Below are 27,445 nucleotides of genomic sequence, written 5' to 3'. Positions count from 1 at the left end.
CATTTTATGTTTTTATCATGGTTAGATCAGAGTAAAGACATAACTTCTATATTGGAGGTGGGTGGAGTAGACTAACAACAGATACCTCTATTGTGGATTATTCCATTTTTCCTTCTCTTATATAATCCAAATTGTATGGATTAAACTGTTGTGCTCTGAAACTAAATACAAAATAAACCAAAAAGATCTAATGAATCAGTGTCCAAAATGGTTTTGGACTCATTTTGTATGTAAGCATTTTGACTAATTATTGCAATGATAATACTTTTATTATTTACTTTACTTTTATTTTTACTAAATGAGAATCAGATGAAGAAATGGATATGACATACTTAAGTACAATCTGGCCAACCACATTTTAACCTACTGTGATCTATAAACCAAGCCCATTTTGCCAGTTTATTCTTTAATATGTCATATGAACCCAGAAAAAGTGGTGAATCAAATAAAGCCATAGTTTAACTAAGTACAAATAAATATGAATTGGGAACATAGCCAATAAAATAGATTTTATTAAAGGGCTTAAGAAAAGTAGCCAGAATTAAAATTAATCACCAGCTAGATTCTGGAAACACCACAAAAAAAATCTTAAGTTTTCACACCTCTTTGAATAGTGTGAATCCAGGCACACGAGCATTTCCCTTAGGATGTATTTTCTTTGGAATCAGTACATTGACTTCTGAGCTGAATTTACTCAGAATATATTATTACAAATATGTAAGTTCACTTCAATTAATAGTCATATTTCCTTTTCCTCACAACAGATATCACAGGAAATCATTAGCACTCAAGGACTATAGCAATCCAGGTTTTCTGACTTGTATTATGAGTCCCTTCATATAGCCAATCTATGTGTTTACTATGGATTTACAGGCAGCTGTTACATATAAGCTGGGTTGACAAGATCAGAAATGAGGAGGTGATAAACCACTTGGGAAAGCCAAGGGAAATCATCAAAACAATTAAGAAACGAAAATTAGAATATTTCGGACATGTGATGCGATACCCAGAAAAATACGGCATATTCCATTTAATCCTCCAGGGAAAGATAACAGAACTTAATAGCTCATAATCATTCACGAGCTCTTATCTGTTACTACTGATCTACAACAAAATCATGCTTTGACTATACCAGGGGTGTCAAACTCGCAACGTCACATGACATGTCGCAACGTATCACGACTTTTTCCCCATTGCCGGAGCTGGGGTGGGTGCGGTTTCGGTATGATGCATCCAGCCTGTGGGCCAGCAGTTTGATACCCCTGGACTACACCATTTGTCCTCCTTGTCCCATGATGGTTCCCTCTTAGTTCACCCCATGAGTGAGATAGCCTTGCAAATTATCATTAGCTCTATTGGTATAAAAATAACATTTCCCCATTTATCTTTACACTGCTCAATTCATATTCAAGATGAATAAAATCTGATATACTTTGTGACCAATTATCTTGCAGGCAAAATCAGCTGAGCTGTTGTGGGTATAAATGGAGAGGAGTTGGGAGTGTTGATGAGTGTTGGGAATCTTAAGAATGCCCTTTTCCATCTGGTCACTTGCTAGCTTCCCCAGTTGGCCTTCCCCTCTCCCCATCTGCTGTCTCCATTTACAAGTCATCTAGGGAATGCTTTTCATACTCTTCACTTCCTGCTTTTGACACCATCTCCTCTCCAACCAATCATCAAAATAACAAAGGAGAGCAGAGCAGATTTCAGTTACAGTTATTCACTCAGGGAAGAGAGACTATGCTTTGCATTTTCATAACAGTTAATGTAATAACAATTTATTAAATCTACATGGTCCCCCACTCTGTGAATCTAGATAATTTACTATGGTTAAAATATTAAAAAATAAAAATACAAAATAATACAATCAGCACAAGATGAATAACAATGGCAAATAAGCCCAGAGGGGAACACAAAGAAGGGACATCAATCAATTAAAAATTAATCTTTTACCTTAAACCCTGCTTTTCCAGAAATTGAGGGATGTTGACCTAGTCCTAGGCCTTTCTTGATCACATGCTGCTCTCCCTATGTCAGTGATTGCGAACCTTTTAGAGACCGAGTGCCCACAAACCACCCCGCCCCCACCTTGCCCACCACCCTGCGTCCCGCCTATCCGCAGGGCCACCCACCGCTTCCACGGCCCGCCGCAGATCGCCCAGGCGGCCCAGCAGTGCCATGGTGGCCACACCCTCCACCCGTGCCCTGCATTATCATTAATTTTGCCTAAAAATAGAAATATACTTTCAAATATTCTAACAGAAAAACCAGTACTTTAGAACAGGTACAATAAGGGTAAGGTAGGGTCTAACAATGGAGACAAAAAAATAACATGGTAGCATTGTTTTGTCAGTCCAAGGATGAGTCAATAGTCCTTTAATTAATTAATGAAAAGTGTGGAGTTTTCTTTAACTAATTTACTTCTGCTTATGTCCAAATAACATTTTCCTTGCAGAAGAATCATGAAATAAACTGGGCCAAACATAGAGGAAGTTTGTGCATTACAGTATGACACAACGTGGTTTGGTTTATGTACTAAGAGTGATGTATGAATTCAGTCACTGTAGTTTATAACACTTTGTTAACATGGTTTAACTCATATCACTACCTCAAAGAGAAGAGTGGAGAATCGTGTAAGCTATCTTTAGTATGTACTAGACAATTTGTGACCCACAGACCTTTCAGAGAAGCAGAATGATTGCATGTAGGCAAATAGCAGGAGTGGGAGGAACTTGACTTCCTGCTGGCTTCCCCACTTCCTCGTGGAAAGCTAGAGAGAACATGAGAAATCTTCCTTCCCTTTCCTTTCCTAGTAAGTAGGTAGGTGGTTACTGCATTTGGAGGAGGAAGCAAGGGAACATGTGAGTGGCTGACAGTGTGAGCTCAGAGCAACTATCAGACAATGCACTATTTTTCTATTTACTTTCTCTTTATGGGATTCCCACAAGCAAATTCTTTGCTAGGGTGAAGGTGGCAAGGAGCATCAACAATCTTATCAGTACCTCCCAGTTTCCCATGGACTTGTGGAAAGCTGTCAAGCAATACTGAAAATGAGGATAATGTAACCATGACTGGTGGGTGGCACTATACAGCAAGTACTGAAGCAGCGAAGTGGCCAAAAAAAAACAAAAAAACAACCCACTCCCAAATCCCCAGTCTTCATTCCCTTGGGAATAATGGATCCCAGCGGTCTGTAACCCATTGATTCTCAATTTGGTAGCCATTTGAGGTACTTTTCTTAACAAAATTTTGCCCTTTAATGCAGCATTTATCCCAACAGAAGGTTACAAAGTATCAAACAGTCACAAGAGATTTAGTAGTATATGGATTATTACTGGACAAAAATAAATCCTAAACAGAAATAGTTATCTAAATTGTTATATAGATAATGCCAAATTTTATTACATTAGAATAGGCTGCACACTGATGTTAGGAGAGGCAGACATCCGAACTGTGTTCGAAAACAGCATGATAAAGATGGTAGTGAACAGATAATTGAAGTTCTTGTGTATTAAGAGGCATAGAATGAAGAAGAGTCTGAGGAAAAAGTGAAGACAAACTTGGAACCCATAAGAAAAATTCCATAGTCTGTTTAGGAGAATCCAAGGATACAAAATAATATTCAAGCCTTTAAGTCTCCCACCCATCCCACAAAAGTTTATCATGCAGGATGATAAACAAAACAAAAAGAATGAGAAATCGGCACTTCATCATAGTCTTGAAATGAGAGAGGAGATAGCAAATATGCAGACCTTCCAATCAACAGAATCTGAAATTTATATGCTCCACTGGCTTAAAAAGGCATCACCTAGTAATTAGAAGGGATGTGGTCACAAAGAATAAAACCTCATCTTCAATACTGATCTTTTAATGTAGGACTGGTTATAGTATGGTCATTAAAAACACCCAAAGTTTTATTTTAAAAAGTTCTCAGAATGGTATTCAATATGTGTTCCACTATCTCAGGGGCTGCCACAAAGAAAAGGGAGTGAAGCTATTTTCCAAAGCATCTGAAGGCAGGACAAGAAGCAGTGGATGGAAACTAATCAAAGAGAGAAGCAACCTAGAACTAAGGAGAAACTTCCTGACAGTTAGAACAATTAACCAGTGGAACAACCTGCCTCCAGAAATGGTGAATGCTCCAACACTGGAAGTTTTTAAGAAGAGACTGGACAGACATTTGTCTGAAATGGTATAGGGTTTCCTGCCTGAGCAGGGGGTTGGACTAGATGACCTCCAAGGTCCCTTCCAACTTTTTATTATTATTATTATTATTATTATTATTATTATGGATCATCACACAGTCAGCCAGATATTCAGACTGGATTTGGCATTTTGTCTACCTATCGAGTCCTTACCGAGGACCTGGGATAGACAGATGTGGATGTTTGATGGTATTACAGATATCGTTGCAGGACGGATGCAGTTCCTAGTAAGGCCGCCTTTTGCAATTGACTATTGGTGAATTTGTCAATGCCAATAGTATTATTATTATTATCTTTTTTCATGAAGAGTTTTGGAGAATTAAGAAAGTTGCATCTTATACCTTGGTTGGTTTACTGGCTGAGCCATCATTGTTTTTAATAACAATTTAGTGGGTTCAATAAATGTTTTGTTATGTAAGAACCTAAGTTCTGAGTTAATTATACTAATGGTTTGGGAGTTAACAGGGAATTTGGAATTTCAGAGGTTTAAGTAGAATTAGAGGAAAATATTATAAATGTGGTCCCCAGTTTTTTGTCAAATGTAGCATCTTAAGATATAAACATCACCTCTACACTTATATACGTCCTACTGGAAAGGGGAGCCACAGAAGTAAAGACAGTGACCCCAAATTAACAGGTATAGATATCAAATTTCAAAGATGATACTACAAAGGATAGGCCTTAGCATCTATATTTCATATAAACTTTAATCAGTTATATAGAAATTTGACTAAATATGAAAACAGCAAGTAAAACAGTGTAAAACAAAATTAAAATAATAAACAAAAAGGAGACCAGGTTTTAATAAGTCAACATCAAATTTTATCTAAATAAAAGGCTTGTTCTTTTAAAAGTAACAATGATGTTAAATCTGGCAAAATTTAGTAGGCATTTCTCCAAACTGGGGGCTCTTTCTCATAACCTCACTGCCAAGCTCAGTCTTTTACCAGCTACAAATTTAAGGTATACTTTGTAATTATACTCCACTGAGTACACAGGTATATCATTTTGTATGGGATCGAATTCAATGTCTACGTTAATTCAGTGGCTTTGTTCGTGTAACACCCTGAGTCATGAAGTTGCCAGTTACCTCTTTGCGTAGGGGTTAGTTGCGCAACCTCAAAAATGACTGAGTAAACAATAAACATGGTTTTAGCTGGTCGTGGGAACACAGCCAACGCAACCTACTCCCTCCTTTCCGTCCCTCCCTCCCTCCACCCACCACAATCCCAAAAGCTACGTGGTTCCCTCTCGGGCGGAACCGCTTCAGTCCTTCCTCTGCTACAGCCCGAAGCGAAGGACCCAGAACCCTCCTTTCCCCTCCGCAGCGCTCTGCGGTGCGGAGGCATCTGGCTTGCGGCGGACCGAACCTACCAAGCGGAACTTCTCACTCCTGGCGGGTAACAGATCTGGAGAATGCCAGAAGAAAACGAAAGTACGGGTTGCGGAGCCTGACTTCTTTCACGAGCTTCCCCGAGATTGGCTGAGACAAATGAGAAGGCGGAGAGAGCGAGAGCGAGAGCGAGAAGGGGCTGGTGGGAAGCTGTTTCCTAGGTAATGTTCGCCACCGGCGCCACCATTGCTTCCCCCCCACCGCGTGTGCCTGCATCAGAGGAGTAAAAGGCTTCGCTTCCTTAGCCGGACAGCCTCTGTCGCAGCCTGAAGGCTACCTGAAGCCCAGCAGGTAGTACGGGTTACTGGCGACCGGGCTGAACAGGAAAAGCCGCCGCCACCGCGGATTCAAGGAACAGGAAGCGAGTTCGACTGCCGCCTCCAGCCGCGCTTGGCAGGTAAGTGTCTGAAACCAGATGCGGTTGGCCAGAAAGTGAAATCACCCGAGCTGATTTGGCGAGAAGGGCAGCCCGGCGCCTTTTCCTGCCATAGTGCCCGTTGCTGTCCAGCTGGGTTCGTAAGTGGGGAGGGAGCACCACGGGGAAGGCAACTCGGTGCGGAGAAGCTGTCTGCCTGCTGGGCTGCCCTTGGGAATCTCTATCCAGACCACTGACATACATTCTGTAGGTCCAGCAAACCGTCTATAGAGAGACGAGATGTAAGCAAAACAAAGGACTCCCCCCCCCGCCGCCACAAGGCTGTTTTTTTTGTTGAGGTTTTATTCTTTCGTAGATTGAGCTCAAAAAGATTGTGGCGCCATCGGAGGTGTGTACGTACGTGGGTGTATGCATTCCTGCTCTCCTCCTTTTTCTCCTCCCCAAATAATATTTAACTCCCTCGTAAGCATAGTAAGAAGGCAAAAATGTGTGTCTGACATCTTCATTAAAAAAATTGCGAGAGTAGTTTGCTTAATAAGCACAGAGGCAGACGTCTGCTGCCCTCTTTTTCAAGTGATCATGTGAAGTTTAGTCACCTCGCAATCAGTTGGGATGAACAAGAAGGCTAGAAAGAGAGCTGTGGTATGCTTAGCATAACTGCTAATGTTAAAAACCTTGGGCTTTGTAGAAAAGATGTTATCAGTTTTTGGGCATGCCATGTTCTGTAGAGTGCTATTTTTTTATTGCACCATAGCCCTGGAGGGTAAGAATCAACTGCTTCCATTTTAATGATTACAATGAGTTAAAGATTAGTAACATTTATTGTTTTTATTTAGATAATATTATTTGAGAGGATATAGCTTTCATGTTGTGATGTTTGGAACTCTTCTTACAAAAAGTTATTCTCCAGCTGTTTCCAGTTTTTCTCTTTCCAGGAAGAGGCAACAATAGTATGTAATAAAAATACACGGAAATATAGTCTAAAAATCTGGGGTTGGGTAAAAATTGCTGAATTCTCACTAATCTTTTCTGAAATTAGATGAGGATTTATAGTGTTATTTAATTAAGATAAAGATTATTGCTGTGTACAACTGACCCAAACCCGGCCCTTCCTGTTGACAGTTGGTATCTTTCTGGGTAATCCTTTGAAATTCTTAAATGAGGAAGGGGAAGTTGCTTGGGTCAATTATGTTCTCTCTTTCCAAATCCTAAGAGCTCATTGTGATACTTCTCATTACAATCTGAGAGCCTTGAGTAAATTAGTCATTTTTCTCAGTTTGCATATGCTCACTGAATTTAAGATTTTATTGAAATACAAGCCTTGCAGTTATGTATATTGCTTCATTAAAATAGCTTTTGATGATTGTTGGCAACTTTCTTATAGTATATTTATGCATTTGTGTACTTTTTGGGTGGTATTTTAATTAATAGAAAGTAGGTGACCTATTTAAATTCAGATATGGATTCATTGAGAGCAATTTTTCAAAAAGGTGTTTGTTGGCAGTGGTAGAACCAGAGTCCATATTGAGAGTTCTTGTGTTTCTCCTTCTGTCAGCCAATTTATTTTCTTTTCTTCCTCTACTAAGATGGCTATCTGATGAATACTGTAGTGTAGATCACTGTTGTAGGCAGTCTAGGCTGATGGTTTACAGGGGAATTTTTTCACTTTGGTTGTGGGTTTCAGGCTGAGAAAAACCACTCATTAAACATGATTATATTGCAAGTACTTAAGTGCTGTGAAGAATATTACCTTTACCTTGAATACACTAGAATAAAGGCATTTTGTGGCTTGATGAGCTTTTCATGGAGATAATTAGAGACAAATTGATATACAATAGTTTTAATAATACCAGCTATGGTGTCTGGAAAATAGGGAGATAATTGTCATAAAGAATAATGGTAGGTTTTCAGATACACATTCCAGTCTTGCTTGAAAATTCAGAGATGTTTGTGCAGATTCAGAAAACCTTGCTTTTATTAACTTGATTTTGTAAGCCTATTCAAGCATTATGTAAATTGGGAATTTTCACATTTGACTATTTAGATCAGCGGTTCTCAACGTTTGTGTGACGGCAGCGCGCATGCACGGCGGCGCCCCCGGAAGGGAGAAAATGGCGGATCGCCGCCTTTGGTGACCCCCAAAAAATGGTCGATCAACCCCAAATGGGGTCGCGACCCATAGGTTGAGAACCGCTGATTTAGATAGTCTTTCCTGACCAATTTATTTAAATATCATTTGCTTCTATGGTTGGTTTTTGTGGGAAGCTGATGTAATTTGTAAAAGCCAGGCCCCTCTCTTGGTAATTAATTCTACCTTCGAACTGCTCTGTTAAGAGGAAAATAAAAAAAATTCTGTTATTTGGAATTGTGCTTCTGTTGGTGCAACTTAGAAATTACATTTGCCTTTTTTGTAGGCATATCACACAGTGCCTTCTAGTGAATAGGCAATGAGATGCTATTCCAATACTTTTTTTTTCTCATCTTGTAATTATGCATTTGGTTTGTTTCTAGAAAGGTATAGTTAAAAGTTTATGCATTTTAGTCTCCATATTAGTTTCAGCTTATTTATCTAACTGCTCAAAATCATTTTGAATTTTATTGCTTCTAGAATATTTATGTCCTCTGCAAATTTGACACACCTAGTTATTCAAGTAAAAAAAAAACTTTAAAATGGAAAACTGATTTTTATAGCATTTCACTTGATGCCCCTGCTCAATTTTATGATGTACCACTCAAAGTGAACACTTTGAGTATTAATTTTCATACGATAAAGCTCTCAAGCTTGCTAATCAATGTGCCATCTGGTGTAATGTACTTTGATACAGTTAAAATGTATTTATTTGAAGCATTTATATGACTGCCCAATTAAGACACCCTATTCTAAGTGGTATAGAAGCAAGGAAAGAAAAAAAAAACAAATGCAAAAGACGACAGTTACCATTAAAATGTCCTAAATAATAAAATAGTGGCTGGAACTGAAATATACTGTAAGTCTGCAAATTGAGAACTCTGCATATCCTGGCCCAAAAGTCTAGGAAAGGACTAGTTTTAACTGTATTGGTAAATGCATGCTAACTTCTGATTATTGTATTGTACATTGATCTCTATGATCCATTATAAAGTCTTCCTAAATACAAGTGTCATTCTGAATTGTAGTTTGCTGGATCTTTACATTTCCATTTGTTCAGAATAGGAGCACCTGGTACTTCACCAGTAATTGAAGATTTCTGAAGATAATGTACAAGGATTCTGTGATACCATCAATATCGAACAGTGCAATTGTTCTGGTCTTAAGCATTGAAGCTTAAAATAATTTTTTCCACCAGTCTAGAGCTTTAATCCTGTCCTTCCCCATTTCCTTGTAGAAGATACACTTTTTTTGTTGGACTACACTGAACTAAACCAAAAGTTTTCTTTATTACCTGTTAGGTAACTCATTATGTAACCTTTGTTACTTATTCTTTAGAATCTGTTCATTATTCTAAACAGTTCCAAAGTGTGATTGAATTAATTGAAAAGATTATAGTAATCCCTGTTAAACAAAGTGATAAATAATATACAATACTAAAATATTAAAATGATAAATCTCTTAGGCAGCTATAGTAGGGTTTCTGAGTCCCAAGAAAAGAAGCCTGTAGGGACTTTCCAGGAAATGATAGAAGCACTGGGACTACAAAGTGGAAAACATGCAGGATTCTAAACGAAGGCACACACATTCACCTACCTTCTCTCTCAATTTTATTATATCATGCTAAAATGTTTCCTGAGCTTTTCAACCTTGCAATCCAATAATTTTGGAGAAAACTGTAGGCCTGTTGCATTTTCACATGCATATTTTGTTCCTCCACTCTACAAATTGTCAGGAGCAACAAAAAGATGACGAATCTGAGCATGGCATCAATTACTTAGTGTGAGAATAGTAAGAAAACTATGCTCAGATGATATTGTTTGTCTCCATATATATGAGTGAGATAGGTTGTTAAGTTTGATAAGTAAATAAATAATTATAGTATAGAATTATCTTGGAGGAGTATAAAAGAGCTTATTTGAATTTGCATTCTGTGCTTCTCTTTTCTTCCTGAACATTGAGTTATATTTTGCTCTAGGTAATTTTTTATTTGATATATGCAAATGATATATATTTTATATTAAATTTAATCAACTGCTAAGCAAGTAAACCAAATAATTCATACAACCTATCTTATTTAACTATTTATGGGGTTCATTTTAAGCTATAAATAAATAGTTGCCTTTATTTATGTAGCTTATATGCAGCTCCATTTCCCAAGATACAGAGTGGCTTACAATTAATAACATAAAACTAAAAGCACTGAGCTGCCCAGAGTTGTTTGCTGAGGTGGGTGGCTATAGAAATCAAATCAAATCAAATCAAATTAAATTATAAATAAAGAAATAAATAATAGAAAATCAGTAGCATAACCATAATAGCCACAAGGCCATAATGTGTCACCACTTGGAAAGCAAAATATTCAGGCATTCCAAATAATTTTATGAAAAGCTATGTTATCATGGATCTTTGAAAAATATAATAGAGTTTGAGTATCTGAGTTAAAAGACAGAGTGTCATCACAAAGAAAGTTCAAGCACAGAGTTCCTGTAAACATCTCTCTAGATTTGGGATTTTCCACAAATCCTTCCTACTACATCTCACTGTGTGGGCAAGATCATTTCTGAGAAGATTGTCATGAAGATATCCAAGACTGAGCCACAGAGGTTTTAAAGATAATAACTGTTAACTAAACTAACTGGAGTTTCTAAATAGTTTTCAAGAGCAGCTCTGTATAGCATAAATTATAATCATCCTACGCAAGGTGGCCTTATCAAAGCTTCCTGTTCCAAAAATGGCTACAACAGATGTATTTGCTCCTCCAGTCCACAGGCTCTACCTGCTGTTCAAGAACAAGCCATGATACAGGAGAACTCCCATATTACAAAGCCAGAGCCATTGTGAGAAGTGCAACCAAACCAAGTTGAAGGGTCTCTTTGCCACCACTATTCTAACCTCTGTCTTTCTGGTATTCAGTCTAAGCTTCAATCAAGAATTCAGCAAATAGAACTAAGTCTTCATTTATCCCCTTAAACAATTTAGTATAATAATGTTTAAAGATGAGCAAGAAAGTGTATCAGTTTTTCACTTGTTTTTTTTTTCTTTCAAGTTTTTAATAACAGAACAACATCAGAGAAATCTTAAGGCAGAAAATATAAAGAAATGGACTGGAGTCTTGTAAATTTTCTGTGTTTTAATTTGGATTGTCATAAGCAGGTAACAATTAGGAGTATTAGATTCAACAGAAACATGGATCAGGTGGAGACAGATAATTTGAAGCAAATTCTCATTTATCTCTGACATGACCAGGCTTGAATTTTCTCTGGTCTGATCCAGATTTTTTAGCAAGCCTTGATTCGGTCTGTCTCTCTGCAGCCAAAGCATGCTGCAAAAGGCAGTACTTGCAGCAGCCAATTATCCATTCTGGCAAAAAAAGAAAATACTTTTGAAATTGACATAATATTCTATTGTAGGGAAGGAGTGGGCTGTAGGATATTCATTTTCTAATAAGCAATCCTGTTCCACGATTCAGTGATGGCGAATCTTTTGGGCCTGGCATAACAAAAATTTGGAAAATGTCAAACCTGATTCTGCTGGCATGTCATCCTCACCCACCAACAAAAGAGAAACAATTCTCTATCTCCCCACCATCTAGGCCACCCTGAACATTGGCCCTTGACTTCAGCTGTAGCACCACTGTTGCTACTCTAAAAGGCCACCTCTTACTGTTCCCTAAGGCACACAAGCCTTCTCACCTGACTTCTGGAGGATGCATGGGGACACACCCCATTCTTTCATGGCTTCTACAGCTTCCCAAAATCCTGAAAGGATGGATGTGTTTTCAAAAATAGTTGTTAGGTGCCTGGTGACTACTGGTGTCTCATCTTTGACATGCTTAACATAGGTTTGCCATCACCACACCAGTTAGTTTCATTATAGAGTACAGACCATGATGGGTTGCTTCTTGATTTAATGGTTGATTCTGTTTCTTGGTTGCTCCTGCTTCTGTGTCTATCAACAGGTCCCCATTTATAAATGATCAAATTGAACAGATTCCCATCATAAAAGGGGACCCTAAAGAATTGATAGTTGTGCAGGACTTTGGCTTCTGGGGGTTATTTTTATAGGTCCATTGGTTTTTGTTTTATTAGAGATGCTAAGAATTACTACAAGAAATGTAATATGTGTTTAAGTGGAAGACAGTGAAAGGTGTTTCGATATTACACAAATATTGCTTGGGTAGATTGTTATTTCTAACATTTAAAATTTGTAACAATAAAATATATATTATTTGCTTGAATTATCCTAAACTACCTTGTAATTAAGCTACTTACTTCTGGGAGTTCATTTCTATTCCATTGTGCTGTCTGAAGCCAGAACGAGAGAAATCAGATAGGATTTTTGAAGGTAACAGTTATCCTTTAAGTGGGTAAAGGCATCTTTATACCTTCAGAACTACACTTATTATGCTTTTAAATATTTAAGCTAAAGATGGTGACTTTGAAAGTTGGATAACTAGTTGGGTGGTTGTTTTACATTCCCCCTACCTTGTCTATTTAAAAAATATTTTATTATTGTATTTTTATTATAAACTCTTTCACTATTGATTGCAAGGAATGGGCATATAAACACTGAAGGTAGAAGGAGACAATGAATAAGAGTCTTGCAAAGCTATGAGTTGATTGTGGTTTGGCTTTGTTTTATATGAGTTTTTTCCTGCTTGAATGAACTTGTGCTATTGCAGATGTGCATGTAATTATTGAATGGACTTGTATTAAATATTGTAAGTTTATAAGACAGCAGGATGTGTTTAGATCAGGCAACTAATGTTATTTTACAAATTGTCATCACAATGGGTAGAAGTGACAAACGGAAAAGCTGATGATCATAGACTAATTTGAAAAGGTGCTTCATCAATCTTATGGGAAAATAGTGTTTGCAATTTTTATAACTTATTTAAGTTATACTTACAAGGTTACATAGACGTTACATATATTTTACATCTATAGTAAATATACAAATTGTCATATAACCCAGTTATATTTGAGTGTTTGTATTAAATGTTATTAATTACCAGTGATGAAAAATGCCCACAGCAAAAAAAGTTCCTAATGAGCTGAAAGCATCAGTAGATTAAAAGGTGAAAAATAAGATATTTCAGATAATCAATCCAAATTTGTTTATAGCATTAAAATGTTTAGAACCATCTTGAATATGACTTGTTCTTTTCCCCCTCCCTAATTTATTATTTTTGCAAGTACATAAAAAAATGAAGAGATTTGTGAATATTATAAAATTAGTTTAAAATATAAGAAACACTATAAATCTGCATGTTGGAAGTATCTTATATGAATTTTAGGTTTTTTGTCAGTATTAAATGTTAATATTTGGGATTATGCAATAATTAATAACTATAACTGGTAATTCAAATTATAAATTCTACACCAAGATAAAAAAAATGCAATTAAAAAGTTAGATGTTGAAATGCAGGCCACCAGTCCATGAGCTGGCAGAAAAGTGCCAACATAAAGTTTGCTATAATAGCTGTTAAGGTTTAGTCTGCCACAGTAATATGACCTGTTTCAGGTGTTGTCCCTGCAGCTTTAATTCATGGCAAATTAAAGCAGTTGGTGGATTCTGCTGGCTTCATTTGTTCTTTAAATGAGTATGATCTCCTAGAGCAGGGGTGTCAAACTTCTGGCCCGCGGGCCGGATGCATCATATGGAAGCCACGCCGACCCCAGCTCTGGCAATGGAAAAAAAGTCGTGATACATCGCAACATGTCACATGACACGGCAAGTTTGACACCCTGTCCTAGAGCAAAAAAAATAAAAATCACTCTCCTTAATTAGATTGGGATAGGAGGTGAGTTTTCACAAATCTATTGATTAATGATTTTATCCCTCTGCTAAAGTACTTGATGATTAGATGGTCCTTGAAATGGGATAAAATAATAAATGAGAGAGCCTTCTGCTTTATTCATACAGTGCTATGTTATTGTACATATGTTGGGGGAAAATGCTGCACACATGGAAGAGAAATAATGTGTATTTTATATAATATGTCATAATCTAAAATTGTTTTGTACATAAGCAAAGCAATTATAGCTTATTTGGTAGTTTCTGATTCCCCCCCCCCCCTAGTTTTTAGCTGCTCTTGCATAATTCCTCTGTAGATCAGTAAGAAGCTTACGGAGGCACAAAAACAAACAATATGTAAGCCAGAAAATTGAAAAGAAACAATGATGCCTTGTTCATGCTGAACTGCAACCAGTAAGCTACAACAAATCAACATCCCATAGTCTCCTGCCCTAAAAACATGTTTTATTCATTGACTTTCATTAATATAGTGCCCTCAAACCAAACCAAATATACTATGGCTTAGTACAAATTTGTGAATTGAGATACTTCTTTTTTATATAGTTGCTACGCATTATAACTAAAAGAATTCAAATGTAGAGAACTACAGTCCTCTCAATTCTGTCTTCCCATTTTCAATGTGACACAAAAAAGCCAGTGTACATGTTGTACTTACTATAGCCTTCAGCATCGTTACAAAAAAAAAAAAATCATATCCCTGGTTTATGGTTATGATGTCCAATTTATAGTATTTCAGCCAGAAGTAATCTGCATTATACTGAATAATGCGCTTGGTTTGCCTCAAGTCTTTATGAGTAAGCATGTTTTGCTTTAACTAGGCTTTATGCCAATACCATGTAATAGAAAGCTGTTTTTAGTAAAACTTTTTTTTTTTTAAAAAAAATTGGATGAGGAAGGATATAAATACAGTGTGCTTTGTTGGCTGGGTAAAATCATTATTGTCTGAACCAGACTACTATAGAAATGAGGACATATAAACATTTGTAAATTTGGAATCACTGCTTCACCATTGGGATTATATTTGCATTTACTATTTTTTACATTGTTCTTTTTTGAGACAACGTATTAACTATGTTTATCAAAAAAATGCTCAAAATACTTTGAGTAAACATGGCAATGGAATATTTCAGGTTTTCTGTAAGTGCAATTTTATTTAAAAATTTTTTGGAGGTGATTGTACTGTACTGTTCAAACAGGAATCTATTGTTACTGAACTTTGGTGGGGACAGCAGCAATAACAGCAATAGTACTTAGGGTTCAGTAGGCAGTAGCAGTTGCACTCATCTCTGATAAATCAAGGAAATTAAGGACAGGAATTCCTTCAGTTTAATTTCAAGTTAGTTTCGTAATTTGTACAATAGCTAGTTTCTTAAATCCTTAATTCATTGAAAAGCAAGAATAAATTTAGTTTTTTTTTTTTATTAAATCACTTTTCCTTTTCCAGCTCACATGATGCAGTGGTTTAATCAGGTGAAGAAGAAAATTGGGCTTTGGCCCACTGATTGCTTGACCAAGGGCCATACACACCTTTTATTCCCATTGTATATTCACGCTGACATGTGCAAATTCACTATGCCTGCACATGTCTCAATCTTTACCTTATACAGATAGTCCTCAGTTGACAACTCTTCAGAATTACAGTGGCTTTGGAAAGAGTTCTTTATTACCCATAAAGCACTTCTGCTATTGTAAAATCACCCCTCCTCACCATGTAACTGCATTTTGAGCACTTGGCAAACCAGCACACATTTACAACTGATTGTATCATCCCATTGTCATGTGACCACAATTTCCAACATTGTTTGTCATTTTCTGGAAACTGAGAAAAAATGGCCATTGAGTGTGCTGGATTGACTTAACCATGTGGTTTGCTTAATAACTGCAGGAAAAATAGTATTAAATGTCAGCTAATCATTCCAATATAGATAGATACTTTGCATTCAACTTCCCAAATGTATGACTACTCTACATCTCCTTAAAGTAGCTGTGCCTTTAAGGAGTTTTAAACAGTTATTAACATTTACAGTCTGAATCATCTTTGGAGATTAAATCTGAAGTGTTGCACAATCATAATACCATATTCTTGATAATAAAAGTTAACATATTTTCAGTTAATTATGGTTATCGGACTAAACATCAGTGCTATTCTGTTTTTATATTGCTATCCTTGTATTTGAAGCTGTTGAAATAATTAAAAATTGCGAAATTGCATCAATAAAAACAAATTGAAACAATACAAAAGATATTATTTTAAAAGATTATGAAAATAAAATGAACCTAAATAATTCATCCAGGGTTCAGAGAAATAATTGGAAGAGAGTCTTCAACAGGTCCCCAGATAAATCTACTGTTGCTTCAGAGGCAAACATTCCAGAATGCAGCTGCCACCCCATAGATGTCCCACCTGTAAGTAGAGGCAAGATGACTGGCACAATGAACATAGTAGGACTTCCCTTGGTGGTTTTAGTGACTGACCAGGTCTCTACTAGCAAAGATTGCTTTTTGGACACCGTGTAGGTCTTTTTTTGAACCGTAAGGTAAAAGTAATGCATCTTCATAATCGTCACTATCACCACTATCACAGCAAGAATAATGATGTGAACAGTTTAAACATTATGTGGTAAAAACATTAAGGAAAACAATAAGAAAGAAGAAAAGAATCCAGAAAAGAGGTTGGGCCACTAGGAGTTCAAGGGAGAAGAGGTTTGCACACTCTGATAAATTTATAATTGTGGGCCATAAAGGAACAGTTGACATGCTGATCAGCTGTTCAGTGGTTGTGTGGCAGAAACAATGGAGTTGCTAGTATCAATGAGGCCTAGAGGCATTGGAGGCACTCATCAGCTTATCTTTTGAGATGTCAGTATCAGCAGATTCCTGATGGTAACATTTGGTGATGGTGATGCATTTATCAAGTTCTCACTATGGGTAGACTGCATGTTGTGCTGGCCTGCTTAAGAAGTACATTGAAACTGTATCTTCTGTTCTTCATCTCTGCCCTTTCGGACCCACTATATTCTGCCACCGCCTACCTCTACTACCTCAAGCTGACCTTTGCTGTCTTCTTCCTCACATTGCTAAGGCACATCCAGTCAAATAAGCTGCTGGCCTTTTGTGAGGGCCAAGCAGCTGTCTCAACCAGGCACACCTCATCAGCGATGGGAACAAGAAGACACCTGGAGTCAGTGGGGATAGGGATGGCAGGGTACAGTATGGCCCAAACGGCAGAGTTGGGACATAGACAGGTGATGGCAGTTGAAAGGGAAACAAGCATGGCAGGTCAGGAGAAGAGTGATGTCTTTACCTAACAATGGCAACTGAACTACAAGGAACTGCTGCTAAGTGAAGTCATCTGATGTTTTGTCTAATAACTGCTTCACTTAGCAATGAAAATTCAGTCCTCATTAAAGCTGTTAAGCTAGGACTACTTGTATGTATATTTGATGTATTTCCTAAATTTTTCCCAAATAAATGAATTCCCTTGTTATGTATTACCCCGCGTACTGGTAAAGCAAACTGTTACAACTTTTCATTCAGTTTTTAGATTCTCTGGTAATCCTTTCCAGAATTTCTTTTCAAACAGAAGCAATGTTAAAGAATAATGTATCCCAGTTAAAAGGTTTAGTGCACTAATTAAGCCTTGATATCCCAATTAATAGGAAAAGGGCAGCTAACAAAAATGTGTTGCTCTAAGAAAACATTTTACAATAATTGTTAGGGCTGGATTGTGTTTCAAACTCAAGTTATTCAGTTATAAGATGTATCTTTGCTCAAGCTGTTAATGTAGAACATTACAGTGCTCATCCACGTTTCTTCCAATCATGTTATGCTGCCCCTCGCCAAATGAGCAGTTTTGACTCACTTGAGCAAAAAGTGCAAGCATTCTAGCAAATTCTATGTTAATGCCAGACCACAATGTCTAGCATCTGTTTTTTTCCTTTATAGATTTCAATAACCATGTCATTAAAAAAAATAGCTTTCAGAAGCTTGTAAGGTTGTAAGAAATGTAAATTCTTTAAAGATCATCTCTGAATTTGGAGAGAAATCCCACAATCTCTACCCATCTCTCCAGGTTCTGTCAGAGGGCATACACAATTTGAATATGCTGTCACATCATGATAAAATAAAACAAAACATTTCCATATTTTCAATAAGTTCATTGTTTTTGCTAAGGACTTTCCCCATAGACATTAGAGCATGTTTTATACATATAGTTCAAGTTTTCAGACATATTATGTGGGTGTTGCGAGATAGACGTATCTAGAAAGCAGTACACATCTTCTGTGACTATTCTGGAGATAATCTGCTAGATGTAGCAGGAGAATCTGTTCTACAGTTTCTTACTCTGTAAACTCACGCACAATGGTTGCTATAAACTTTTCTGAAATGAGTAGTTTTTGCTTTAGCAAAACAATTTACATTATTGGAGGTGAACTGTTTTGTTTCACTGAAGTGGAACAGACAACTTGAAGTGATGAATTGATTTAGGAGGAGTTGTCACAGAAAGCTTAGCTCAGTCTTCTCCCTTAATATCTCTACTGTGTGCTGAGATGCTGCGGCATCAATGGCTTTTATGTGGATAATCCCACGGCACTTTTGTGAGACTACTCACCCTGGAATCCCCTTGAATGTGCCCTAAAATTCTTTCAGGTTGGCTGCTTTGTTGACCACTGCAAGGTTGTCCACAGCAGACAGTTAAGGGCGTCATTTTGGAAGTATTTCAGCATCCACTAAGAGATTTCTTGAATGGCATATGATAAGCAGTCATTGGGAATACAAAAAATGTCGTGCCACAAGTAAATAACATACTTTGCCTAACAAGTTTATATAACTTTTCCACATATGCCTTGAATGATTGTATGGTTTTTTCAGCTGTGGTTTCCTCTCCCAATGGAATTGGGGTGACCTACTCATAAAATATTGCAAGAATATTGATTGTTTTAACAAGAATGTTCAAGCCTGTTACAGGTTAGGTCTCTTAGATACATTATACTTCATTGTTCTTGAATGGGGGGGGGATTTCTATTTAAATTATAAACAAAATGGATTGCTTGGAAAGTTATATATGAAAATATAGTAAATATTAAGCACTGAAAAATATACAAATGCAGAGTGTAAAAATAGGTTAATAGCATAATAACAGGATGCAATCTTTCTTTTGCTTTCAAGTACCTTGAAGTAGATCTGTTCTGCATCTGTAGAATAAGATGATTTTCTTCTGCCTTAATTATGAATGTATGTCTAAAATAATTCAAGCACACACTCAAGATATATCTATATATGTCTTTCTCTACCTATTTATATACACACACGTATAAACATACACGTTAACCAGAAATCTGAAGAAGCAGCAGAAATGGATATTTCTCTTCACCATATGAGCTCTTTGCAAATTATCTGGTTATTTATATGAATTGCTGCATGTGTTGGACCAACAAATTAGTATACTTGTATGACCATATGATTCTCAACATAAAAAAGAAGTTAAAGCTATTCCCAATCTATTAGTATCTTACTTAAAGACATGTTTTAACTAGTGCAGGAAAGGAATGGGGAACTAAAGAAATTAGGTTACCCACAGACTATTTCAAAATGTTAACAGAAACAGAGAATCAGGAAATTAAGACTGTATGAAATTTCTTGCAAAGAATAGAAAATTGTTACATTCTGAAAATGTGGTTAATAATAAATTTTGCTGAGCTGTGGGTTAAGATCATCAACTAGTACCAAGCTCATTTAAATAGGTTAGATTTTTATCCTGCCTGCAACACCTGTGGCATATAGTATGGAGCCACAAGTCCCTAAGCATCATCATGTTGTAGTGCGCTCTTTTCAGTAATACAGAAAAATCCTACATCCTGAATACCTGTGACTCTGTGTAAGTGGCACGTGTTGATTATGTTGTCCTTCAGTATTTGTTCTGTAAAGCTGTTCCAGAGTGCTCTCTGATCTCTGCACCATTTACAAGACTGCTCGTTCACACATATTAATCAATAATGTTATAGATACAATTTCTGGATTAGTGATTGACATCCATTTATTTTCAGATGCATAGCCTGCCAGGTCCATAATTCAGGGGGTTTGATAAAACAAAATGTAGGCAGTCTTTGACTTACAACAGTTCATTTAGTAACTATTCAAAGTTACAACAGCACTGAAAAAAGTGACATGACTGTTTTCCACACTTACGACCATTGCAGCATCCTCATGGTCACATGATCATACTTCAGATGCTTGGCGATTGATTCATATTTATGACGGTTGCAATGTCTTGGGATAATATGATCAGCTTTTGTGATCTTCTGACAAGCAAAGTTAATGGGGAAGCCAGTTTCACTTAACAATCATGGCACTTAACTGCAGTGATTCACTTAAGAACCATGGCATAACTCAAGGACTACCTGTAACTTTTTTTAAAAAAAAAATATTATTTTAGAAAATTGTTTACCAGCTTAGTCATTCTTGAGATATTTGCATGTGTAGATATAGAATTTCCAGCAAAATGGGTATTGCTTAGAATTCTGGAAGTTGAAATATCAACTATCTGGAAAACAGTTTAAGTTGGGAAGGTTTATTCTAAAACAAACCCAGTTTTGTTACTGTTTATTTAGCACAATATTTATTTTGTGACAAGTTGAGTGTTTCAGAATTCAAGCTGTCTGCAGTTTTAAACCTAACAAGAAGATTCAGTATGGCTTCAGCCCTCTGTCTCTGTCACAACAAATTATCTTCCAGGATGGTGCTCAAAGTGCTAAATTTACCAGTGCTGGAGATTTTGCTGGCTTTACTGCAACACATTAGAAGATAACAAAGTAGGGACATTTATTTATTTGTTAGATTTATGTTCTGCTTGGCCTTCAGGGTCTTTAGGTAGTGTGGCTAGTATTCCATCCTCCCATCTTTCCCAAACAAAACCTTGTGGATTGGTTGGACTGAATGAATTGTGTTACTGACCAGAAGTCATCACAGAAGTAATTTTCTTTGGCTGAGGGTAAACTAGAACATGGATGTCATGACCTGCTTGATGAGTCAGATTTTGAAGTGGAGGAGCAGGGCCTTTACAAGTTCTGACTTGAACTCTCAGACACCAGTTGGCTCTCTAGAATCTAGCAGAGTACCTGACCTGCCATCTTAGCCCTCATACACAAGAAAAGATCAAATGAATAGAACAGAGACATTGAGTGAGGCTTCTCAAAATGACTCAGGAAAAATGGGCCTCCCTGTATCATTCCTTTCTTACTGTGAGATTTATAGCTGCTATAAAGAATTCTGATCTAAGTTCTTACCTTGTAATTGCTGGTACAGGACTGTAAATTCTTACCTTGTAATTGCTGGTACAGGACTGTAAGTTTCCCTTAGCCATTATATCATATTGGCTCTCATTTCTGGATATATGTCAGATTGGGGAAGACAGCAGTACGGCTGTTTCGGCCTAGAAGTAATGACCTGGTATTTCATGTCTTTCACTGTGGATAGTTGGCAAATTCAAGTGTTGCTTTTCTTTTTTTGTCCTTTCTAGTTTTTTTAAAATTATCTTTTATATTCCAAGGAAATAAAGCAATTAGAAAGCTGGAAAAAAATAGAGATGAAGATGATTCCTTTTAATTCCATGTTTATGTTTATGTTTCTTTAAAAGGAAGAAACATAAATCTCACAATTCTTTCCTATATTGTTTTAAGGAGTCAAGAAAGTAGGAGAGAAAAATCACCAACATCCATTTAAAACAGATTAAGTTCAGGGCTTTCAGTTGCAAAGTGGTCTAATACGGAATTTTTTTTCAGAGAATATTTTTGGAATATTGGAATTATTATGTACTAGGTGAGCTCATATAGTATCATGATATAAAGTATACATTGTGTACATTTGCAATTTGCAATTAATTGGAAATGAGCGTAGAGCTAATATATTTGGTGATTCAAATACCTTCTCTTCAAATATGCCTTCTCTTCAAAAATATTTTACTCTTTTTTTTTTTTTTTTTTTTGGAACAGTTCTGTCATCCAGTGCATCTTTTGAAGAAAACCAAGAGAAAAGATGGTTTGCACAAATAAGCTTACATGGCCAGAATTACTTTGAATGAATTCTGAACAGAAAAGCAACAATGTAAGTTATTTTTGTTAAAATTACAATTTCGTAAGCATATGTCCAAAGGAGAGGATTTTGATTGGTTTTTCTCAACATTTTTAAAGATATTTTTTATTTCACCTTTATTATTTTTATAAGTAACTCAACGTGGCAAACATACTTAAATACTCTTTCCTCCACCTATTTTCCATACAACAACAATCCTGGGAGGTGAATTAGGCTAAGTGTGAATGACTGGCCCAAAGTCACCCAGCTGGCTTGCATGGCTAAGGCAAAACTAGAACTCCCACTTTCCTGGTTTCTAGCCTAGTTCCTTAACCACAAGACTAAACTACATTGTAGTACATAATCTTCCCATCTTCAAAAAAGGAAAAAAAAAGGACCCAGGAGATTACAGACCTATCAACCTGACCTCAATACCTGGGAAGATTCTGGAAAAGATAATCAAACAACGAATCAGCGAACACCTAGAGGCAAACAAAGTCATTACTAAAAGCCAACACGGGTTTGTCAAAAAGAGATCATGCCAGACAAATCTTATTGCATTCTTTGACCAAGTGACAAAATTAGTGGATCAGAGGAATGCTGTAGATATAATTTACTTGGACTTCAGTAAGGCATTTGATAAAGTAGATCATACCCTACTACTTGATAAGATAGAAAAATGTGGGTTAGACAGCATCACCACCAGATGGATCCGTAGCTGGCTGACCGGCCATACTCAGCGTGTGGTCCTCAATGGAACCGCATCTACATGGAGGGAAGTGTGTAGTGGGGTGCCCCAAAGCTCTGTTCTGGGCCCAGTGCTCTTCAAAATCTTCATCAACGATTTGGATGAGGGGATAGATGGGGAAATCATCAAATTTGCAGACGACACCAAGCTGGCAGGAATAGCCAACACTCCAGAAGACAGGCTTAGGATACAGAAGGATCTGGACAGACTTGAACACTGGGCGCTATCTAACAAAATGAAATTCAATGGTGAACATTTAGGCAAGAAAAAACAAATGTACAAGTATAGTATAGGAGGTATCTTGCTCAATAGTAACTGTGAGAGGGACTTCGAAGTCCTAGTGGACAATCACTTAAATATGAGCCAGCAGTGTGCTGCAGCTGCCAAAAAGGCCAACACAGTGCTGGGCTGCATTAACAGAGGGATAGAATCAAGATCACGTGAAGTATTAAAACCACTTTACAATGCCTTGGTAAGGCCATACTTGGAATACTGCATCCAGTTTTAGTCACCACAATGTAAAAAAGATGTTGAGACTCTAGAAAGAGTACAGAGAAAAGCAACAAAGATGATTAGGGGACTGGAGGCTAAAGCATATAAGGAAAGGCTGCTGGAATTGGGTATGTCTAGTTTAATGAAGAGAAGGACGAGGGGGGACATGATAGCAGTATTCCAATATCTCAGGGGCTGCCACAAAGAAGAGGGAGTCAAGCTATTTTTCCAAGGCGCCTGAAGGCAGGACAAGAAGCAACGGATGGAAACTAATCAAGGAGAGAAGCAACCTAGAACTAAGGAGAAACTTCCTGACAGTTAGAACAATTAACCAGTGGAACAACCTGCCTCCAGAAGTGGTGAATGCTCCAACACTAAAAGTTTTTAAGAAGAGACTGGAATGCCATTTGTCTGAAATGGTATAGGGTTTCCTGCCTGAGCAGGGGGTTGGACTAGATGACCTCCAAGGTACCTTCCAACTTCATTATTATTATTATTATTATCATTCATCGCACAGTCAGCCAGATGTTCAGCCTGGATTTGGCATTTTGTCTACCTATCGAGTCCTTACCCAGGACCTGGGATAGGCAGATGTGGATGTTTGATGGTATTACAGGTATTATTATTATTATTATTATTATTATTATTATTATTATTATTATTATTATCATCATCATCATCGCACAGTCAGCCAGATGTTCAGACTGGATTTGGCATTTTGTCTACCTATCGAGTCCTTACCCAGGACCTGGGATAGGCAGATTGGATGTTTGATGGTATTACAGATATCGTCGCAGGATGGAAGCAGTTCCTAGTAAGGCCGCCTTTTGCAATTGACTAATAGCGAATTTGTCAATGCCAATGATGCTCAAGTGGTGCTCCAGTTGTTTTGGGATTGCACCCAAGGCACCTATGACTGTTGGTACTACCCTTGCATGCTTTTGCCACAGTATTTCTATTTCTATTTGTAGGTCTTTGTATTTTGTTCTCTTCTCCAGTTCTTTCTCATCTATTCTGCTGTCTCCAGGCACTGCCACGTCCACTATCCAGACTTTTTTGTCTTTCTTATCGACAATTGTTAAGTCTGGGGTGTTATGTTGCAGGTGCTTGTCTGTTTGAATTCTGAAGTCCCAGAGCAGTTTAATTTTATCATTTTCTATGACTTTCTCTATTTTATGATCCCACCAGTTTTTGCTTACAGGCAAATGATATTTTTTGCAGATCTTCCAATGCACCATTGTTGCTACTTTGTCATGCCGCTGCTTGTAATCAGTTTGTGCAATCTTCTTGCAACAGCTTACCAAGTGGTCCACTGTTTCTTCAGCTTCTTTGCATAGGCGGCACTTACTGTCTGTTGCTGTCTTCTCAATTTTGACTTTATATGCATTTGTCCTTAAGGCTTGGTCTTGTGCAGCCAGAATTAGTCCCTCGGTCTCTTTCTTCAATTTTCCTGCTCTTAGCCATTGCCAAGTCTTGTTAATATCTGCTTTCCCAGCTATTTTTTTAATGTATTGGCCATGTAGTGCTTTGTCTTCCCATGCCTCTATTCTGTTCTTCATTTGGTCTTTCTTGTAGGCCAGTTTGGTTTCTCCAATAGTCAGTAAGCCTTCCTGATATACGAATGTCAGTGCATCTTCATCATTGTTTTTTAATTTATTATTATTATTATTATTATTATTATTATTATTATTATTATTATTATTATTATTATTATTATTATTATTATTATTATGTTTCTTCTCATATCATATTTTTAGTCAACTGAGCATCTATGTAACTGAAGTGAAAAAGTGGAAAAGACTGCCCAAACTTGGTTTAAGAAGTAAAGTGTGGAGTTCTTTCATGATGGCTTTACTAGTCAAATTGAGTAGAAAATGTAAATGTAATTATGTGGAGAAATAAATACCAGTTAACAAAAGAGCTCATTCCAAGGATTATTTTCCTGATTTATATATAAAACATTTCTATTTAAATTAAAGTTATGGAACTGGAGTCATTGGGATTCATCCAAACCTGCTTATTATATGAGATACATTAATATATCAAATATATTAAAATATAATCTTGGTATATGTTAGAACACATATAAACAGTTTTTAATTGCTTTCAAAAGCTAGGTGTTGCATTAATCAGTACTGAAATGTTTGTATGATAATTCTTTTATTTTTCAATTATTTGAAAGGGCAGGAAAGCTTGTATAAGAATATAAGACATATCTACTAAATAGGCTATTATTGTCTCTAATGAAGATTATATTATTGCAAGTTTAGACCTGGGAAAGAGCTGAAATTTTCTTTGTTAATGTAACTATAACAATTAAGCAATATCTTGTCTTATATGGGCCCATAAAATTCACTAATATACTTCTCCACAAATCTACTTCCAACTCTACAAACTGGAGATGCTATGTTTGTATGTGCCAGACCAATACATAATTTGTTTTGGCTCAGTGGGTATATGAATCCAGTAGCATTAGGTACAAACTATGCTGGAATTAGTAATTCAGCTATATCTAAAAAATATGGATTCTCCAACTTTAATATAAACAATGATACTGTTAATAACAGAAGTAGCTTACATTTTCCAGCATGATTCTATTTCAAAATTTATTTCACCTGTTTACTACAAGGATGAAATGTGAATGCACACTGACATCTTTGCAAGGCAGAAGTACGATGTAAATATGAGGTAAACATGAGTCACTTTCAATCAACTGGACAACCACTGTTACTGATTTTAAAATCAGCTGAATGCTGATTTTAAAAATATGTTCCAGTGTGCGTTGGCAAAGAAAGGTGAGATGCCAGCTTGCCTTCTAGGTCTGTATGTGTCAGTGGCAAATCTCATATAATGTATTTTTCACACCAATATAAATCTTTTTTTCTATTTTTGAAATTTCATCTTGAGGAATATCATTTAAAACAGGATTTGTCAAGAAATCCACAGGCCTATATAGAAAATTAAAAATGTTACTCATGTCTACTGCAGAACTTTGCTTAAAATTACTTATAAAAATCGCTGTAGCATAGATTGGAAAACTGTTTTGCTAGTTTTATAAGAACAAAGCTATTCAGAGGGTGAAAGCCAACGTCATATAGTAACTGAAACACATGACTTGGATGTTAATAATGAATGAAATATTTGTGGCTCTTTCTATCACATAAAAATCAGAGTTCTTGGCTGATAATTGGTTTATTGTTGAAGTGCTGCATTTTTGCACACTGCACCTAATTTTTATGTAAATAAAATTGGCCAACAAATTCTAATAAGGATTTAAATCCACCTACTGAATGTAACTAGATGATGGCCACATACAGTTTAACAATGATCCTTTATTAGATGAAAACTTCCATGAGTAGGGAGACAGTTTTGATAGAATTATATTATCACTAATGTTGAAACTATCCACTCAAAAAAAAAAAGGATTAAGCACTCTTTCCACTTCTGTTTCAGTCGAAACATCTTCATGCAGCGACATTTTTTTCTAATTCAATGGGAGGTCTTACCATGGAAAAATCAGTTTATCCCTTTGTTTTTACTAGATTTGGGGAAAGCTCTGTGATATATTAATGCTTATTAACTGTGATTAATAGTAAGTATGTATTCCCCAATTACTCTGCCCCTCTCATTGTGGTGGGGATGGTCTTTCTGGGAGGAATGAGCAAAGAATAGAGTATGCCAAGATACATAATCAATAGCTAAGGCTTGAAGGTCATCACACTTGCTCATTTAAACCAAACAGGCACATACAGTATAATGGATAACAGCAATACAATACAAGAAGATGCTTCAAGTAACTTATCTCTTAGACAACAGAAAAAGCATAATTTCAATACAGCAAGGGAGGAGCAATGGTAATCCATTATATTGTATTTTAACCCAAAAAACCCCTCTCCTTGGATAGATGATTAAAGATAAAGTACAGATGGGCCCTTAGGTACAGCATACACAGAGGAAGAGCTAGGATGTTTTGGAGTTCAGTCATGTTTATGATGTGGCTAGATTAAAACTTTCATGGCATCTGGTTGCTGACCTTACCGTACAGGAAAAGAAAATCTGAAGCCCCAAAGAGAAAATTACAATTGATACATGGAACATAAGAAGCATATACATGAAAAAGCTCAACATAATGAAAGATGAAACAAATTGGTTAAACTTTGGCATCTCAGGTATTAGTGAACTGAAATGGACTGGAACTGTGCACTTTCAGAAG

At 36.6% G+C, this 27,445-nt stretch overlaps 1 protein-coding gene and 1 long non-coding RNA gene across 4 annotated transcripts in view; one reads left to right on the top strand and one right to left on the bottom strand.

Moving 5' to 3' along the window:
- LOC120308510 overlaps positions 1–5,679 on the bottom strand; it is a 42,674-nt gene extending 36,995 nt beyond the window's left edge. The window contains exon 1 of the long non-coding RNA XR_005556861.1: positions 5,580–5,679. This is a non-coding gene — a long non-coding RNA (uncharacterized LOC120308510). The remainder of the gene's footprint in view (positions 1–5,579) is intronic.
- The window catches only part of PIK3CB (phosphatidylinositol-4,5-bisphosphate 3-kinase catalytic subunit beta), a 76,265-nt gene continuing 54,273 nt past the window's right edge, over positions 5,454–27,445 (top strand). Inside the window, exons 1-2 of one of the 3 annotated variants that reach the window (XM_039344665.1) lie at positions 5,454–5,995; positions 21,914–22,025. The gene's annotated coding sequence lies outside the window, so the exon portion shown is untranslated. Of the gene's footprint in view, positions 5,996–6,716; positions 6,738–21,913; positions 22,026–27,445 lie in introns of those variants that run through there. The other 2 variants (XM_039344666.1, XM_039344667.1) reach the window with 2 other exon arrangements.

The sequence above is a fragment of the Crotalus tigris genome, unplaced genomic scaffold (assembly GCF_016545835.1).
Source record: "Crotalus tigris isolate CLP2741 ecotype Arizona unplaced genomic scaffold, ASM1654583v1 scf7180000017933.3771270, whole genome shotgun sequence".
Lineage (NCBI taxonomy): Eukaryota > Metazoa > Chordata > Lepidosauria > Squamata > Viperidae > Crotalus > Crotalus tigris.
This window is presented reverse-complemented; position numbering and strand designations above follow the sequence as displayed.